Raw genomic sequence first — 20,548 nt, forward strand, 5'->3', positions numbered from 1 at the left:
AACTGTAATCGACATATGGCTTAAGTTTTAATCTCGCTTAGATGACTTGCTGTTAGATACTTGAAAGGACATTTGTGCAGCATGTTACAAGTTTTTGCAATGGTTGCACGCGAGTTGAAAATTGCTGGTGAGGCCAGAAAGGCATTCTTTACTATTCTTTTGCAGATTGTGGTCAAAGTTAGGCCACCATTCATTATCAATTCTTAGGTACCGCTGAGAAGCAGGTCATGAGGTGCAATCTTGAACCGCTGCAGTCCCTGAGATATAGTTACACAATCGTGCCCTTAGGGGTGGAATTTCAGGACTTTGAATCAGCAACAGTGAGGGAACGATAATGGTGACTGACTCAGAGGGGAACCTTCTGTTTGTGTTCCCGAGTAACTTGGAAAACCTTCAATGCAAAATGAGGCCATTCGGCCCATTGACCATACACCGACAACAATCCCATCCTAACCCTTTCCACTTAAACCCATGTATTTAACCTGCTAATCACCCTCACACCAAGGGACAACTTAGCATGGCCAATTCACAGGACCTGCACACCTTTGAACTGTTGGAAACGGGACACCCAGATGAAATGCACACAGACACAGGGAAAATGTGCAAACTCCATCCAAATGTGCAAAGTTGCGCAAGCCGAGAATTGAACACAGGTCCCTGACACTGTGAGGAAGCAGTGCTAACCACTGTGCCACCGTGCCACCCTGCTGTTCATACCCTTTCAGATGGTATTCGTCACGGGTTTGCAAGGTTCTGCTGATTAAACCTAGGTGACTTTCTGCAGTGCAACTTACAGATGGTGTCTACCTTTGGCATGATTCGGCAGTGATGTAGGGGTTCAATTTTTGTGGGTGGGGTGTCAGGAGAACTGGTTCTTCCTGAATAATGTCATTTCATTTACCCTTGTCGGGAGTGCACTTATCCAAGCAACTGGAGAGTATCCTATTACAATTCGATCTTGTACATTGTGCATGGTGGATTGAGTTTGGGGATTCAGGATGTGAGATACTCACCATAGAATTCATAGCCCTTTACCTGCTCTGTTAGCAACAAATTTTATATGGTTAATCCTATTCAGTTTCTGTTTAATGGTAAGCAAAAGAACATAAGAACATAAGAAATAGGAGCAGGAGTAGGCCATCTAGCCCTTCGAGCCTGCCCCGCCATTCAATAAGATCATGGCTGATCTGTCGTGGCTCAGTTCCACATTCCCGCCCTCTCCCCATAACCCTTAATCCCCTCTCTTATCAAAAACCCATCAACCCGCATCTTTAAAATATTTAGCGAGGTAGCCTCCACCATTTCAACGGGCAGAGAATTCCAGAGATTCACCACCCTTTGACTGAAGAAGTTCCTCCTCAACTCCGTTCTAAACCGCCCCCCTCCCTTTATCTTGAGGCTGTGCCCCCTAGTCCTACTGTCCTTTCTGAGCGGGAAGAGTCTCTCCACCTCTATCTTATCCATCCCATTCATCATTTTATATGTCTCAATGAGATCTCCCCTCATTCTTCTAAACTCTAACGAGTACAAGCCTCGTCTATTCAGCCTCTCCTCATAGTTCAACCCCCTCAACTCCGGCATCAGCCGAGTAAACCTCTTCTGCACTCCCTCCAAGGCCAAAATATTCTTGCGGAACTACGGCGCCCAAAACTGCACACAGTACTCCAGCTGCGGCCTCAGCAATGCCCTATATAGCCGCAGCAAGACCTCCCTACTTTTATATTCAATCCCCCTCGCTATGAAGGCCAGCATCCTATTCGCCTTCCTGACCACCTGCTGCACCTGCAGGCTGGGTTTTTGCGACTCATGCACAAGGACCGCGAGGTCCCTCTGCACCGTCGCCTGCTGCAGTTTTTCGCCACGTAAGTAATAATCCTTCCGAGCATTAACCCTACCAAAGTGGACCACCTCGCACTTGCCAACATTAAGTTCCATTTGCCAGTTCCTGGCCCATTCGCCCAGCCCATCGAGATCCTTCTGCAGACTCTCCACACCCTCCGCGCAATTTGCCGTTCCACCAATCTTGGTGTCATCAGCAAATTTCGACACCATACACTCGGTTCCCTCCTCCAGATCATCTATATAAATGGTAAATAGCTGAGGCCCCAGCACCGACCCCTGGGGCACTCCACTAGTCACCAACTGCCAATCCGAAAAGGATTTTGATAATGGGGAATTCAGCAATGGTAATGGAACTGAATACCAAAAGTTAATGTTTAGGTCTCCCATGTTGGACATTTTTATAGCCTGACATTTGAATAGTATGAATATTGCGACTTGTCGCCCATGCCTGGATATTCCCATGCTTTGCTATTTTTGGACATAGTCTGCTTCAGTATCTGAGAAACCACAGATAATACTGAACGTTGTGCAATTATCAGCGAACACCCACTCTTCTGACCTTATGATGGAAGGTCGGTCATTGATGAAGCAGCTGAAGATAGCTTGGCCTGAGACAATAACCTGAACAATGCTGTGATGATGACTTGGAGCTGAGATAATTGACTGTCATTCACCACAATCATCTTACTTGGTTCCAGGAGGACTTGAACCACCAGAGCAACCCACCTGATGCTGGTTAATTGGCCGGGTTAGATTTCTCCTGTTTGGCTTTAGAGAACAATTAGAACAGTTAGCTGGGCCTCATTTGGAATATAGTGTTCAATCCTGGTCGCCACACTACCGGAAAGATGTGGGGGCTTTGGAGGGGGTACAGAAAAGATTTACCATGTTGTTGCCTGGCATGGAGGGCATTACCCATGAGGAGAGCTTGGAGAAACTTGATTTGTTCTCACTGGAATGTCGGAGGTTGAGGGGCAACTTGATAGAAGTCTACAAGATGATGAGAGGCATGGGCGGAATGGATAGTCAGAAACTTTTTTCCCAGGTTGTAAGAGTCAATTACTAGGGGGCATGGTTTTAAGGTGCGAGAAGCAATGTTTAAAGGAGATGTACAAGGCAGATTTTTACACAGAGTAGTGGCGCCTAGAACTCGTTGCTGGAGAAGGTAGTGGAAGCGGATACAGTAGTGACTTTCAAGGGGCATCTTGAAAAGCAATGAATAGGATGGGAATAGAGGGATATAGTCCCTGGAAGGGTAGGGGGTTTCAGTTAAGTCGGGCAACATGGTTGGCGCAGGCTTGGAGAGCCGAAGGGCCTGTTCTTGTGCTGTAATTTTATTCGTTATTGCTCTTTGTTCTTTGCAGGGCAACTCATCGTCTGAAACTGTGTTCTCAATCCTAGGCTTCTGCAGGGAGCTGATCAGTCACACAAAGCTTGCAACTGCCAATTTTGCTTTCAGCTATAATAAATAAGATAGATTGAGGCAGCTGGTGAATGTGACAGAGACTTTAAAGTCAAATGAAAATCTAGACTAGCACGCAGATTTGAAGATTCGTTCCAAAGAGTGAATGGCAATCTAGAACATAGCATGAAAAGAAACTTAATAGTGAAAATGCTGATATGTGACACTTGCCATCATGGAAGATCTCGCCACTAAAAAAAACTGGGCAGCCATCAGGCGCTGTTGGAAATCAGAAAATCTTTTGAGTCTTGCCAATATAGCAGCTGATCCAATATTAAACCTTTCATTTTCCTGTTCTGGAAGGTGTGTACAATAGGGAGCAAGGCGGCACGGCGTCACAGTGGTTGGTACTGCTGCCTCACCGCGCCCGGGACACAGGTTCAATCCGGCCTCGAGTTACTGTCTGTGTGTATTTTACACTTTCCCTCCGAGTCTGCGTGGATTTCCTCGGTGTGCTCCGGTTTCCTTCACAGCCCAAAGATGTGTGGTTATATTGATCGGCCATGCTCATTTGACCCTAGTGTCAGGAGAATTAGCAGTGAAACTGAATAGGGCCTTGGTGGGGTTGTGGTTCGTGCAGACTCGATGGGCAGAATGGCCTCTTTCTGTGCTGAAGTGATTCCATGATAACATGATATCCAGGTTTGGATTGATAAATGGCAAGTAATATTCGTTCCATACAAGTGTCAGTCAAGAGTCATTTCCAACATTTCCAGACCTGTCAGTCACATTTGTCATGCTAAAATTTTCCTCAATGGACGCCAGCCGGCACCAGAGTGTGCAGACTCGGGGATTTTCAGAGTAACTTCATTGCAGTGCTAATGCAAGTCTACTTATGACAATAAATACATAAACCTATTTACTTCAATAATTAGCTAAATAATAGAAAATGGAACCATCTCCTCCCACAGTTGCATGGCATAAAAATCGCAAATATCCACCATCAACATTATGGTGATTACTACAGTTGAGAGGCTAAACTGAGCCAGCCAATTGGTTCTTATCAGAAAACTCAGGTCACAGGCTGTGCGCTGTGCTGTCAGCAAATCAACTTCGGGCCCCCGAGCATCTACAAGTGCAGTTCAGGAGTATGATGGAAGACTTGTCAATAACCTGGGTGAATGCAGCTCCAGCAATATTCAGTAAACCCAACATCATCCAGAGAATCGTGGCCGCTGGATTGGCACTCTCTGCACCACTGAATTCATTCCCTCCCTTAATCGGCGACAGGTAGTGTCAGCAGAATGCACCATGACAAGACGCACACTGCAACAACGTACCAGGATCGCTATGAGAGCATCTTCCGTTCCGAAACTCACACATTTCTGTCTGTGAAATAATTTGACTTTCATTCGTTGTTCTGGACAAAACTCTTAAGAACATAAGAACATAAGAAATAGGAGCAGGAGTAGGCCATCTAGCCCTTCGAGCCTGCCCCGCCATTCAATAAGATCATGGCTGATCTGTTGTGGCTCAGTTCCACTTTCCCGCCCTCTCCCCATAACCCTTAATCCCCTCTCTTATCAAGAACCCATCAACCCGCTTCTTAAAAATATTTAGCGAGGCAGCTTCCACCACTTCAACGGGCAGAGAATTCCAGAGATTCACCACCCTTTGAGTGAAGAAGTTCCTCCTCAACTCCGTTCTAAACCGCCTCCCCTTTATCTTGAGGCTGTGCCCCCTAGTCCTACTGTCTTTTTTGAGCGGGAAGAGTCTCTCCACCTCTATCCTATCCATCCCATTCATCATCTTATACGTCTCAATGAGATCTCCCCTCATTCTTCTAAACTCTAACGAGTACAAGCCTAGTTTATTCAGGCTCTCCTCATAGCTCAATCCCCAGTCACTGATAAAAATCACAAATAACAGAAGACCCACCACTGATCCCTGCGGAGGGTGTGGAGAGTCTGCAGAAGGATCTAGATAGGCTGGGCGAATGGGCCAGGAAATGGCAAATGGAATTTAATGTTGGCAAGTGTGAGGTGGTCCACTTTGGTAGGAAGAATGGTAGGAAGGACTATTACTTACGTGGCGAAAAACTGCAGCAGGCGACGGTGCAGAGGGACCTCGGGGTCCTTGTGCATGAGTCGCAAAAACCCAGCTTGCAGGTGCAGCAGGTGGTCAGGAAGGCGAATGGGATGCTGGCCTTCATAGCGAGGGGGATTGAATATAAAAGTGGGGAGGTCTTGCTGCAGCTGTATAGGGCATTGGTGAGGCCGCAGCTGGAGTACTGTGTGCAGTTTTGGGCGCCGCACCTGCGCGAGGATATTTTGGCCCTGGAGGGAGTGCAGAGGAGGTTTACTAGGCTGATACCGGAGTTGAGGGGATTGAGCTATGAGGAGAGGCTGAATAAACTAGGCTTGTACTCGTTAGAGTTTAGAAGAATGAGGGGAGATCTCATTGAGACGTATAAGATGATGAATGGGATGGATAGGATAGAGGTGGAGAGACTCTTCCCGCTCAAAAAAGACAGTAGGACTAGGGGGCACAGCCTCAAGATAAAGGGGAGGCGGTTTAGAACGGAGTTGAGGAGGAACTTCTTCACTCAAAGGGTGGTGAATCTCTGGAATTCTCTGCCCGTTGAAGTGGTGGAAGCTGCCTCGCTAAATATTTTTAAGAAGCGGGTTGATGGGTTCTTGATAAGAGAGGGGATTAAGGGTTATGGGGAGAGGGCGGGAAAGTGGAACTGAGCCACAACAGATCAGCCATGATCTTATTGAATGGCGGGGCAGGCTCGAAGGGCTGGATGGCCTACTCCTGCTCCTATTTCTTATGTTCTTATGTTCTTAAGAGTTTTGTCCAGAACAACGAACGAAAGTCAAATTATTTCACAGACAGAAATGTGTGAGTTTCGGAACGGAAGATGCTGTCATAGCGATCCTGGTACGTTGTTGCAGTGTGATTGCCTTCCGAATATCAGTGAGGTTATGCCTGAAACACACGGACCAAGCGGTTCAATGAACTGGACAGCCATCACTGTTTAAAGGGTATTCAGACATGGTCAATAAATGATGATCTCCGTAGCAACATCCCGTGAACAAATTAATGTTTCCCAACTGCACTGATATTCTAACTTCATTCCCATTCCTGTTCCAAATTGACGCATTCGTCGCATGTTGTGCTTCTGCAAAACATACTTAATTATTTGAACTCTACGGAACTAGAAAAAAAAAACACAGGCTATGTCCATTGGCCCTGCCAAATTACCCCTCAGTGTCAGGGGCATTAGCAAGCTAAATACGTAGGATTATGGTGTTAAGGCTTGGGTGTGATTGTTGTCGCTGCATGCTCGATGGACTGGTGGGGGTTTTTTTGCACCGTAAGGCTTACATAAAGTGCAAGCAGACTATAGTAAATCAGATTGTTAATTTATCAAAATAATTATCAGAGCGGAGCTTGTGAGTTTGATGTCGAAGTCATGAAGTGTGTTTTAGTCAATATTATACTTCCTAATCGATGTGTTCAATATTCAGGATTATTTCCAACGTGCTGTGCTGGTCCATTAAAAGGCTCCTGCAAATGAACGGGGCTTACAAAGTTCATTGTTGTCTGAAACTTCATGTGTTGGCGCATTATTTGCTTTTTCATGTTTCAACATTTAAAATGTTTACGCATGAGATTCATTAAGTTAATCACCGAAGCACACAAAATCCTCAACTATTTTTAACAGAAAAGCATGTGTTGGATGTAAACTGGTATATTCAATGGAAAGAAACACGGAATCGAGTACGAAACACACACTTTATTACATTTTACGTCATTCACCTTTCGACAGTCTAGAAATTGCTTCAACACAAAAATACTACATCAAAATTCAAAACGACGGTTTGTACAAAATCTATTGAAGAGAATATGCAATACCCACACGCCCATCAATTGGGCAAAAATTTCCAATATTTCTGTCATTTCACTTAGACAAGTCAGTGCAAATATTACATTTCAGGTAAAATCAACAAACGATCATTAGCCGCAAAGTGAAGGTTCATGTCACACATTGTCTAATATAAAGGGCAATTGTTGTACAGAATACACAAAATTCGCACTGCAAAAACAAAATATTCCTCATTTATAACGTTCATTCATTTTACATAACAATTGATAAGTACATGAAAAGTTAGGATTTGTGCCTAAAATTATATACAGGAAAGAATCTATTTTCTCACTTTGGGCATATGCTTCATAGGATATGTTGCAGGTTCTACCTTATATTATTTAGAACAGTTACTCTCATAATGCGTTATAATTTTGCTCAGACCCAGACAAATTAGCCTGGAAGCACTGTTGATCATAAAATAGCAAGGTTCCTGAAGAATTCGGAAGCATGCCTTGAATCAAGAATCAGCATTTAAATTGCTGTTCCTTCAGAAATTTGAGTAGCTAGTCAGGAGGCAATTCAGCCTTTCGATTCGATTTGGTGTCTGCAAGGGTGGAGTATTGTCAGTATGTCAGGAACAGTTGTGTATACTAAGCATGTGCCCATGGTAAGCTATGATGCAATTTTGTGCTCCTCTGGATTCTGCATGTGAGCTTTGTACACACAATTCTTCAAAATGTCTCAGTCTGTATTTCAAACATGCTATCTTCAGCTCCGATAGGCTAACTATTATGATAAAAAAAAAAGCCAAACAAAGACAACATTTCCTTGCACAACAGGATTGTAAAGTAGGGTTGGACTAGAGAAAAACGTATTCCTCTAGTTCACTCTGTCTTCAATCTGCTCAACGAATGTCATTGCTTGATTACTCCAATGTGTTTTTTTTCACAGAGAATGCTTCGACCTTCGGTTGCAGCTCACGAGCATAAACTCATCCAAGGTCAAGTTCTACAACAACAGCGGTTTGTCGATGTGATCAGGATGTGGTAAGGACATTAATCATTTCACATTTTTCAATTCAATTTGACTGGAAAACTTTAACATGCAAAGGAGCTAAGCAAGGCAATTTCTAATTCAAAAGCAAAATCAATTTAGCGGATCACTCAGTGATGTATTTACAATTAATTTCAATTGGCTTAATGGGATTTCACCGAAAGACTGCTTTGTTTAACCAATAATGCTTAACCGAACATTGTGAGCCAATTAAAGAAAATAAAGCAAACAAGCTGACATGGATTGGATGAGAATTGATAGGAACAGATGATGAGGGGTCGCTGTGGAGCAGCGGTACTTCTGATAGGGTGAGACAATTTGAAACAAGCAGGGTTCGGAATGAGAGAGACGTTCTCTTTGAATATGTACCAGAAGTCTCTTCAAGCCAAGCAACGGCTATTTCACCTGCAGTGGAGGAAAAAATAATGCATTTAAACCACGTGAGTTATTTAAGGAGACAGTTGATATCCAATCCAAGGGAACTATCCAGAAGGTACAGACACAGTAATAAATATATCAGATATCATGATTGTGAAAGATGAAGAACATTCTGGATTCGGGCACCTATCATCCTCAATCAACAATCGTAATCCGAAGAAGAGAAAATCTCACTAAGTCATGTGCCTTCTTAACCTTATAGATGAGATTTGAATTGTATGATTTCACTTTTATAAATACAACACTAATTTAGAATATTTCGGGGGGGAAATGTGTGATTTTTCGAATGAGTGATTGCTTCTTAGCACACCTGGTGCTGTCTATCTAGATTTGATATGATCTGAACATGCAATTTCAAATTTGATGTGCGTCACCATTTTCTGCTTACTGAATGCCTGTTGGTCTGAAAAAAAAACCTCAATATCTTTCCTATGTTTGGTCAACTGCTGAATTTGAAGCAATCTGCTATCTGGCTATCGACACATAACGTCGCCGTGTCTGTGTTATTCTGACTTATTATTCCGACCCGCAGAACAATCTATCCTCAAAAATGTTTCCATTCACAGAATGTGTCATTCCTTTATGTACAAGCTGAATGCGTCTGTGTTATTGAAATGTATTTTCATGTCTTTTTGACAATTTAATGCAACACCATCCTTACTTTTGCCAGTGACCGTTCATACTCTCCCACGCCATGACCCTTTCGCCCTTTCCTCTCTCCGAGAAAAAGGATGGAGTCTCCTTTGCTTTTGAATTTCACCGCACCAGTCTGCGCACGCAAAGCATAATCCTCTGCCATTTTCGCCAACTCCAGTGTGATGCCACCACCGAACATATCATCCCTTCACTCCCTCTGTCAGCATTCCGGAGAGACCTCTTCCTCCGGGATAACCTTGTCCACTTCTCCACTATGCCCAGCATCACTCCCGTCGCTCATGGCACATTCCCATGCAATCTCAGAAGTTGTAACATGTGCCCCTTTACTTCTTCCATGCTTACCGTCCAGGGTCATAGAATCATAGAAACCCTACAGTACAGAAAGAGACCCTTCGGCCCATCAAGTCTGAACCGATCGCAATCCCACCAAGGCCCGACACCCAATCCGGAAACATTTTACTCACTAATCCTCTCTAATCTATGCATCAACGGTCAATTTAGCACGGCCAATCAACGCGCACGACTTTGGGCTGTGGGAGGAATCCGGAGCATCCGGAGGAAACTCATGCAGACACGAGGAGAATTTGCAAACTCCACACAGACAGTGGCCCAAGCCTGGAATCGAACCTCGGTCCCTGAAGCTGTGAAGCAGCTGTGCTAACCACTGTGCTACCGTACCGCCCAACACTATTTCCAGGTTAAGCAGCATTTCACTGACAGTTTTTTTTTCAATTTCCTGCATTGCATTCACTGCTCCCAATGTCGTCTCCTCTATTTCCAAGAGACCAAGCATAGGCTGGGTGATCTCTTTGCTGTGCACCTTCAGTCTGTGTGGAATCGGGACCCTGACCATCCGGTTGCTTGCCATTTTAACACACGTTCTGGTTCCCATGCTCACATGTCTGTCCTTGGCTTGCTGCAATGTTCCAATGAAGCTCCAGTGAAGCTCAATATGCAAAATGCATATTCAGATCTCTTAGCACAGCTTGGTCTGGTGCTGCCGAGTGCTCGTGCACGGCACTTTGAGGAATTTATTAAAAAATAAACGATGAAATCGGAAAGCGTAAAAATGAAATGCCTGAGAGAAGTTGGTTGTCAAATTGACTGGTGTTTCTGAAGCAAGAAACACGAGTCTTTCATGGTAGGTTGTCTCACTGGTGTGAAGTAACATCACTGCATACTGAAGATAACATTGTGATGTAAAAAAAATCACAGCCCATTTTTCGGACAATCATATAAGGGGAAGTAACGACGAACTTCCAAATCGCATTGGCATCTGCAGGAAAAAGTCGAAGAAAGCAATCTCTTGCTTTCTCCAGCTGTTAAGGAATAGTCAGTGCAGCAGCAGCGAAGTAAAATATTTTACTATGGGAGCTGTGAATATTTTGAACAGATGTTTCACATTACAAGGGCATTGGCATCAGTTTGGGGTCGGTTGAAACATGGCACACCTGCAGGGTTCCATCTAATTTACCTGCAAGTATGTTTAGGAACGCCGTGGCAGAGAGTTTCAGCTTATATGGAAGAGAAGGGCTAACAAGACGCACCAAATGAAGAATTAGATGACAAGTGTAAGATGGAAGGATTTAGCTTCTGGAGGCATTGGAACTGATTCTCGAGAAGGTGCGACATGTACAAGCGGCATGGGCTGCACTCCAGCAGAAAATAAACAATTAGTATCCTCGATTCGTTATTTGCTAGTAATGCTGGGAATGGGAACCTCTGCATGGAGACAGGAGAATGGCAAACAAAGAGAATTTAAATAAATACAATAAAGCAAAGACAGAAAGGAGAGGAAGCAAAAATAAGTAGCAAAAGAGGCCATTGTAGGAAATATCGTGTGTAAAATGTTGGAAGGACTTGTCTTAAAGCACTATCTGATTGCAGTGATCATTCACGGTAATGAAGATGAATTAAGAGGCAAATAGATATAAACGGGTATGATATCATTGTAATCACAGTTAGATGCAGAAAGGCCAATGTTTGGAACTGAATGACCAAGTGTTCTCGATGTTTAGGGAAGGTAGACAAAAAGAGAAAGAGATGACAGGTGTTGTTACTTATGGATTAAATCAGTGCATTGTGCGAGAGGGTATTAGGTAATAAAATCTAAAAGTTGATTCAGTCTGGGTGGAGATAAGAAGCAACAAGGGACAGATAAATAGTGTGATTTTTCTACAAGCCTCCAGATTGTAATGACAAATTTGAGTGTGACATTTAAACACGGAATCTGAGGAAAACAGAACAATGGGTGCTACAGTAATCATGGGTGACTTTACTCTGCACACAGATTGAGCTAATGAAATTAGCAGCATTACGGTGGCAGATGAATTCCTGAAAAGAGTACGATTTTCCTTTTTCCCAGAAAAGGGGAAAATTAAATTACGTACCTTCACACCAGTCTGTCCTCCGCTAGTAGTGGAGGAAGTTTCAAATACCATGACACAGTGTTGTCACCAATGTTGAGTTGTCTCCTTCGGGATGTTTAGATTTCGGTAGAACAGCAATAATATTTACTGGAATTGTACCAGAAATGAAAGAAGACAGTTATGGGGAAACAATAAAGAATAATTGGACAGGGGCGTTTCTGAGGAATTTTAAGTAATTAATGGAAACAGCTTCCACTGAGTTGATACCAGCCCGGAGGGGACGTCTGAATTGTGCCAGACAGTCTTCAACATATTTAGCAACATGTTATGATGAAGGAGAACCATAAACAAAAATTGCTGACAATGTAGCATTAAACAGCTGCAAAGTGATATAATTCTTTGCAAATGTGAGAATGGGGTCAGAGGGTGCACAATGGTATATGAAATCCCATATAGAAATGTGGTAACGTCTAATTTGAAACAAAAAATTGAAACCCTAGTTATGTTACAAACAATTAGATGATTGGAACTGTCGAGTTTGGTTTTCCTTTCACCTGAATCTCCAAAGCTAAATAGCAATGGTTACAATAACTAAAAGACAAATTGAGCACTTGTTTTGATGCCGGGTGGGCGAAGTCTGAAGCAAGCAGGTAGAAGTTTTGCTTCAGTTGGATAAATCACTGGTTATCGAGTTCAGTTCTGGGGACGAACAACCTAGGAAGTACTTAGAGGGGTACAACACAAGTTCTCCACCATGACACCGGAAAGTAAGGCAGTTGACATTATGCCAACATGACTTCATATTCGGCTTCTTTTGCCAAGGAAGTTGGCAGCGCAGGAGGCCATTTGATCCAGTTCAACCACACCGACTTCCTGACAGAATATCTTACCCCGATCCTCGCGTCGTTTACTGAGCGAATTCATTTAACCAACAAATGTTGGGACTCTAACGGACAATTTTCCATGGCCAGTCTGCTTCAACTGCATACTCCTGGATTGTGCAAAGAAACCAGTGCATCCGGTGGAAACCTACGCAGAAACAAGTAGAATGTGAAAATTATATGCACACAGTCACCCAAGGATGGAATTGAACCCGGGTCCCTGACGCTGTGAGGCAGCAGTGGAATCATTTCACTGAAATTAATGATAGCAATTGATTTGTCTTTTAACGTAGACATTTTCTCTAGTGAGAAATATGAGAAAAGCTTGGAAATAGACCTAAAATTCACCTTGTTTGTTTTCTGGGATGAGGTCAGAAAAGTGTTTTTCACACATTGGGTGGACGGAATCTGGAACTTTCCCCACGCAAAAAAAGCAAACAAACTGATGTGGCTTGGCCAGATACGTTTGAAAACTGAGTTTTACAGATGCTTTTCAGGAAGCATTTTAATAAAGCTGGTGACGATGCGTTGTTAATCAGTTAAAAGACTGAACAGCCCATTATAAATGGGGTAGAAAGGTAGCACAGTGGTGGAGTGGCATGGTCGCACAGTGGTTAGCACTGCTGCTTCACCGCTCCAGGGACCTCCGTTCAATTCCCAGCTCAGATCACTGTCTGTGTGGAGTTTGTACATTCTCCTCGTGTCAGCGTGGGTTTCCTCCAGGTCCTCCGGTTTCCTCCCAAAGTCCAAAGATGTGCGGGTTAAGTTGATTGGCCATGCTAAAATAGTCCCTTAGTGTCCTGAGATGCGTATATCAGAGGTATGAACGGGTAAAATACGTAGGGATGTGGGGGTAGGGTCTGGGTGGGATTATGGTCGGTGCAACCTCGATGGGCTGAAGGGCCTCTTTCAGCACTGTAGGATTCTACGATTATAAATGTGTGGTGAACCAAGTAAAACAGCTAATTTTCAAAATTCTCATTATCCTCGTCTGTCATTTTTTTTATTTCACTTACTTAGCTTTGATCTGAGAACGATAATATCTGTTTGATTGCTTGTAGTTTTCGTGCCCACAGTTTGCCGTCTTGTACTCGTTGTCTGCCAAGTTGAAGGCTGATACTTTCTCCAATACTTCCGTTGCCAATGTTTTTTGACAACTGTCAACAATTTTCTAATCTCCCATCCTTCCATAAGAAATGTTTACCTCGTCTATCCACCATGCCCCAAGATTTCCTCGGTAAACCTTTCGTCATCGTTTCAAAATGATTCATCTCACATCTTGTCACTCACTGTTTTCCTCAAACATACACAATACTCCAAATTCCATCCTTCCATTACCAATAATGTTCAGATGGATTCATCTCCTCTCAAGTTGGATTCAATGCTGTCTTCATCTCTGCACAAAGATCCACATCGCCATGTGAAGCATTGTTTGCAGATTCCCCTCCCAATAGACGAGACCGCTGACACATCATTCTCAACGCTACTGGCTTATTTCACGAGAAGACTACATGGATCATTTCTCAAAACCATCAATTTTGTACATATCTGATGATCTCCAATCTGGATTCAATGTATTTATTCATTATTTACTGATTTCCCGTTTTCCTTCGAATGTCCATATGCATTCCATCTTCTCCTTAATCTTCATGTTCTGGACGTTGATGAATTATTTCTATGCATCAGTTGGGAACGAACATTAAATTCAATTGAGAGGTTGGTAACAGTGCAAATTGTGTGTAAGTTGGAACATTTAGTTCACCACTTGTGCTGCAGCAATATAGAACAAAAAACAGCCCGGGAAACAGGCCATTCGGCCCAACGAGCCCGCGCCGCCATTTTAACATTTCTAGTCCCCCCTCCTCCCATGACCCTTATCTGTGCTTATGGCATTCATATATGTGGATGACCTTCAATTTATGAACATATACTTACAATATTACCTTACAATTGTGAGCCATTATTACCTTGATAGCTGTCACATATGCGCTGTACATCATACTGAGAAGGAATAAGGTGACGAAAGCAACTGCTGTTGATGAAGTACTGAGATTTTCATCGAAGTTTTCCAATCCATCTTCCACTCCCACTGCGTTATCCACTAATTCCGTTATTGGAGGGGTTTCTATAATCAACAGATGAATGTTTTTGTCAATTGAATTCTGTTGAAAATAGACTAGATATATTGCATTGTTGCATTGTGCACTGAAATAATAGAACATGAAAAGGCCCAAAGACGATAGGGATAGATTTCAGAAAAGATGGAGGTACGTGCTGATTGGCAATAATTGAAGGCTAATAGGGGACAGAGGGCAGGTGATTTTTTTTTAAATGATACATGCGTGTATCCTTCCCATATTCCCGTGAACAGAGTCAATCACACGTGTTGCATTTTACTTTCTTAATTTTTTCAACCGTCATAATCAAAATCTATCCAGAAGCTGAACTCGGTTCCATTTTGAACAGACGGGTTGAGTGGGGCTCAAATCTTTTGCATGTTAACTTCGCATGCTCACATGCTAAATTAACACAAGAACTGAATGTTAGAACTGGGGATGAGTCATTTTTCAGCCTAAGATTGGAGGGTTTCTAATTTGTACAGATTGTATTCGCACCTGTTAAGTCATTGACATTTTACGGCAAAAGTCACTCATAGGATAAACTCTTTCAAGCAACTGCAAACCGGCAAAGTATGTCCACTTCTGCACAATGGCGTTCAACAATGCCCATTGTCATTGGAATTATTTGTTACACAATTGTCATACGGCAAGACTTTGTAAGGCTGTTCTGTCAAATTACAGTTACAGTCATCTGCTTACTAAATTAGTGAGTTCTTATGGAATCCTTATGCTTCTCTATAGTATCTCTCGTCTTCGGTCATTGAAAAATTTGCAGGTGTGGACGCACTTTTTTTATGGATTTCTCAATTACAACGGACATCAGCAATTCTCTCAATCTCCTGATGGCATCACTACGATCAAGGTCGATTTTTTTTTCAATCTGCTGTTTTGGATAATGCTGGCCGATATTTTGCGGAGGGCGTAATGGTTTTAAGTTTGCATTAACTTTTACAGTTATTTGTGAAGCATAGTAATCTTAGCATGAACTGCCCTACGGCAGGTTTTCTTTTGTCATTTCGTTTGAAATTGATTAAATAATTTAATATCTTCTGGTACATGAAAGTTTATTGAACTGGCATGCCACATGTTCTAAATAACTGTGTCAGGAAGGATAAATGCCACCTCAAAACAAGACCTTCCAATAATACAAGATGAACGTGACTGTTGCTCCGACTGGACGTACTCGACACTGAGCCATACATGCCCTTCAATAGTGTTAACGAATGAAACAGAGTAAAGTCCAGCGACCTGGTGATGGATCAGTAATAGAGTGAAACAGCTGTGTATCCTGTTCAGCCACATATAAATCAACGTTCAGTACATAGATACAAATTGTATTCACTATCTTTGATTAGTTGAACTTTTGTCAAGTCGGCCTTTGTCACTGTGTAAAATACACTGCTGGTTACTTCACCCAAACAATGTGGCATGGATAGATGGGCCAAATATCCTTATTCTGTGTTGGGTAATTTCCACTCAATGAAATTTCAGCACGGAAAGCTGCCAAACCCATTAGACACAGCATGACATCCCCCTGCATGGAGACACACCACAGCACAAACAGCAACAGTAGCAGTTACTGAAGGCACAGTGCCTCAGCAATATCTAAGAACATGAGAAATAGGAGCAGGAGTAGGCCATCTAGCCCTTCGACCCTGCCCCACCATTCAATAAGATCATGGCTGATCTGTCGAGCCTCAGTTCCACATTCCCGCCCTCTCCCCATAACCCTTAATCCCCTTGCCTATCAAAAACCTATCAATCCGCGTCTTAGACATATTTAGCGACGCAGCCTCCACCACTTCAACGGGCAGAGAATTCCAGAGATTCACCACCCTTTGAGTGAAGAAGTTCCCCCTCAACTCTGTTCTGAACCGCCCCCCCCTCTTTATCTTGAGGCTGTGCCCTCCAGTCCTGCTGTCCTTTCTGAGCGGGAAGAGCCTCTCCACCTCTATCCTATCCATCCCATTCATCATCTTACATGTCTCAATGAGATCTCCGTTAATTCTTCTAAACTCTAACGAGTACAAGCCTCGTTTATTCAGCCTCTCCTCATAGTTCAACCCCCTCAACTCCGGTATCAGCCTAGTAAACCTCCTCTGCACTCCCACCAAGGCCAAAATATCCTTGCGCAAGTGTGGCGACCAAAACTGCAGACAGTACTCCATCTGTTTAACCCTGCCTCAGTTCAGGCAGGTAGACACAACTCGTCACTTCCACACGTTCTCCAACCTGAGCGCAAACGCGTTTTTCTATAACCTAGCTAAAATTGTTGAATTCATGGACCCTGCACTGTTTCTAAGCCAACACATTAAATTACATCCGAATACACTCTCCAGAATGGAGCAATGCAATGATCCCTGATTTGCGTAATTTCTTGCCTGCAAAGTTCAATCCGTATCTTAAGAAGGCGAGAAGTACTCATGCATTGGCTGGTAAAAAGATCTACTGACAGATGAAATTGGTGTCAGTGCATTTTGCAACATCACGAAATCAATAATGAACTGATGCACCAAGGGAATGGGAAGCAGCTCTACTGTTTGCGGCAAGGAGTCAAGCAGCTGATTCTCTTGAAATATTCAGCTATTGATGTCTCCCTTGTCATTGCATAAACTGACAGATTCCGTACCCTGTTTTACATCATGTGGGTTTAGCCAGGTTGACGATCATGGCAACAAATAAATATATTGCTTCATAGGTCGTCATTCACTGGTTGCCGAAGGTTTTTAAGCAAACGATTTCATTTTAAAGTGTCTCAGTTAAATCCGTACAACCAACTTACTCCTTATAAGATGTGTCAGAAATAAAGCCATGTTGCAATTAATGGGATGTCAGTGTACACAGCGCTGCTTTTGGCCAAACACTGGGAGGGATCGCTGCCCCAGCAATTCACCAAAAGAATATTCAACATACATCTGAACAATCGGTTCAGGCCAGGAAGAAATGTTTCATTTGAAACACTGCACTATTATGGCTGCAGCAACACAAAGAGTGTCGAGCTGCATTAATAGCCTTGATGAAAGAGCAAAATGTTGGATATGATCCTGAATGAAACAACTTCTGAGTCAGACACTATCTCAATATCCACGATAGAATCTGGGCCTTGAATGACAGGGCGATACATTCAAAGTCAATGCATAGTTCCGAATTGGAGCTTGCGTTCAATGCGCAACAACATCAAGTTCCATTTTTACAGCATTTTTAGAGTTGTAAAAGGCCCCAGATTGCTTTTTGTGGCCATCACCTCACAAGCGTTGTTGCCTAGAAGCGGACAAGAGCTTAAGTGAATGAACACTTTGCAAAATAATGGTGATTTATAGATCTTGTTAAATTAAGAGATTAGACTGGAGGACGAAGAGCAACACTATTCTATTCTATTGCGTCGGACTTGGCCAACTAAAATCAGAAAACCCAATCTACACCTGCACATGGAATGATAGTAATAATAAAGAAACATAAAATACAAGCAGGAGTAAGCCATTAATCACTTAAAGCCTGCTCCACCATTCATTTTCATCATTGCTGATCATCAAATTCAATAACCTGATCCCCCTACCCACCCGCCCCCCCCCCCCCCCCCCATAACGCTTGATACCGTTAGCCCCAAGAGATACATTCAATTTACTCTTGAAAGCATATAACTTCAACCACTTACTGTGGTAATAAATTCCACAGAAACATCACTCGCTGTATGATGAAATTTCTCCTCACCTCAATCTCATAAGGCCCTTATCCTCAAACGAGGAAACTTAGCCTGAACTCATCCACCAATGGGAACACTCTTTCCGAATCCACTCTGTTAGAATTTTATAACTAACAATGAGATCCCCTCTCACACTTCTAAACTCCAAGTAATATAATTCTCAAAGACACAGACACTCCTCATATGACAGATGTATCAACCCAGGAATCAGCCCAGTAAACCTTCGGTGCACTGCCTCTATAGAAAGAACATCCTTCCTCAGATAAGGACACCAACACTGTACAGTTCGTCAGGTATGGCGTGAGCAACGTCCTATACATTTGCAGCAAAACATCCCTATCCCTATTCTCAGATCTTCTCGCTGTGAAGGTAAACACAGCATTTGGATTCTTTACTGACCGCTGCACCTGTGTGCTTATTTTCACTGACTGATACACGAGGACACCAAGGTGTCGCTGAGTATTTACCTATCCCAATTGATATCCATCCAAAGGATAGTCTGCCTTCCTTTAATTGTACATATGGAAAGCCTCACATTTACTCACACTATTTTGTAATGCATGGGCCATGCATATGCCCGTTCACTGAGTTTGTCCTACTGACGCTGAAGCTTCACTGCATCCTCCTCACAGCTCAACAACCCCCACTCCCCAGATTTTATCATCCGCGCACTTGGAGATAAAACATTTATTGATCTCTTCCAAATCAGTCATATAAACTATGAACAGTTTTGGTCCTAACATTGATGTCAACATACTTCTAATTGTCACATACTGCCGATCCGAAAAAAGACCAATTTATGCCAGCACGTTTCTCCCTGCCTGCTAACCAACTTGCTATCCAGCTCAAGGCAATACCCACAATCTCATGCACATTAACTTTACATAGTAATCCATTATGTTAGATCTTGTTGAGGGCCTTCTGAAATTACAAATAGATCACATCCATCAGTTCTCCTTGGTCATCTTTTCTAGTTATATCCTCCAAGCATTCCAATAAGTTAATCAAGCATGATTTCCCGTTGGTGACTCCATGCTCACTTTGTCTGATTCTACCACTGTTTTCAAATATTGTGCTATGAAGCCCTTGGTAATGGACTCCAGCAACTTCCTCTGTCCTGACTTTAGGCTGCCCGGTCTATAGTTCCCTATTTTCTCTCTCCCTCCCTTTCGAAGTAGTTACGTGGTAAAACGAAGGTTTTAGCAATGGTGAGCCATTAGAAAATTCATCAATTATTGAAAAAAAATCATCATTAATATCTTAAGGTAAGGAAATCTGCCATCCTTACATGTGCCCTCCAAGTGATTTCAGACGCACAGCGATTTTTGATTCACAACTGCCCTCTGTCATGGTCTAGAAAATGATATGAAAGGGCACCTTGTGATGGGCAACCGCTAATGGCCTTCCCGGCGACTTCCCATGAAATAATAAAATAGAAACAAAGGGCGATCGATACAAGTTCTGAATTGGAGTCATATGGAGTTCGGAGAGGAGTGATTAACTCAAGAGTAGAATTAAAAAATCCTCCTTGACTGGCGATGCGTTCACATTTCCAAACAATGTCTTTCCATCACTCTGATGCACAGTGTGGACGTTCGACAGCAAACACTGCAACAACTCCCCACGAGTCCCCAGATGGCTGCTTCCAAACCGGAGATCTCAACCCATCATTGATAACAGCGTCATAGGACTATCACCACTACCAAATCGCCCTCAAAATTACACATGTGTATTTGACAGCAAATTTCCATTCCCTTCATTATTTCTGGATCAATATCCTGTAATGCCTTACAGCGAAGTGCGCACGTATACACCATATGTGTACACCAAATGGTCCGCCACTATCATCTCAAGGGAAATTATGGATGAGAAAGAGATTTTGGCCTTTCTAGCAGCATTAACAAATCCAGAAGGAAAACAATAAACTGTTGACAGAGCATAGAAGCAATGGGCATATTTGAAAACAGAAGTAAGATTTTTCAAGTCATGCTGCTATTGGAACTGGGAGCCATGAGATATGAACAGGCACAGGGTGATGAGTTAATAGGGATATGGAATGAATTCGGGAGGGGGTGAAAATTTTTGGATGGTTCTGGTTGGAATCGGTAACATGAGAATGAGTCTAAGTGAGTACAAAGATTATAATTCTGATGCTCTCAAACTTCAACTCAAGATGTGTCAGTCTCTGTCCCTCTAATGCTGCATTAGA

Source organism: Carcharhinus amblyrhynchos, unplaced genomic scaffold, assembly GCF_965287045.1.
Source record: "Carcharhinus amblyrhynchos unplaced genomic scaffold, sCarAmb.v2.hapA scaffold_39, whole genome shotgun sequence".
Taxonomy (NCBI): domain Eukaryota; kingdom Metazoa; phylum Chordata; class Chondrichthyes; order Carcharhiniformes; family Carcharhinidae; genus Carcharhinus; species Carcharhinus amblyrhynchos.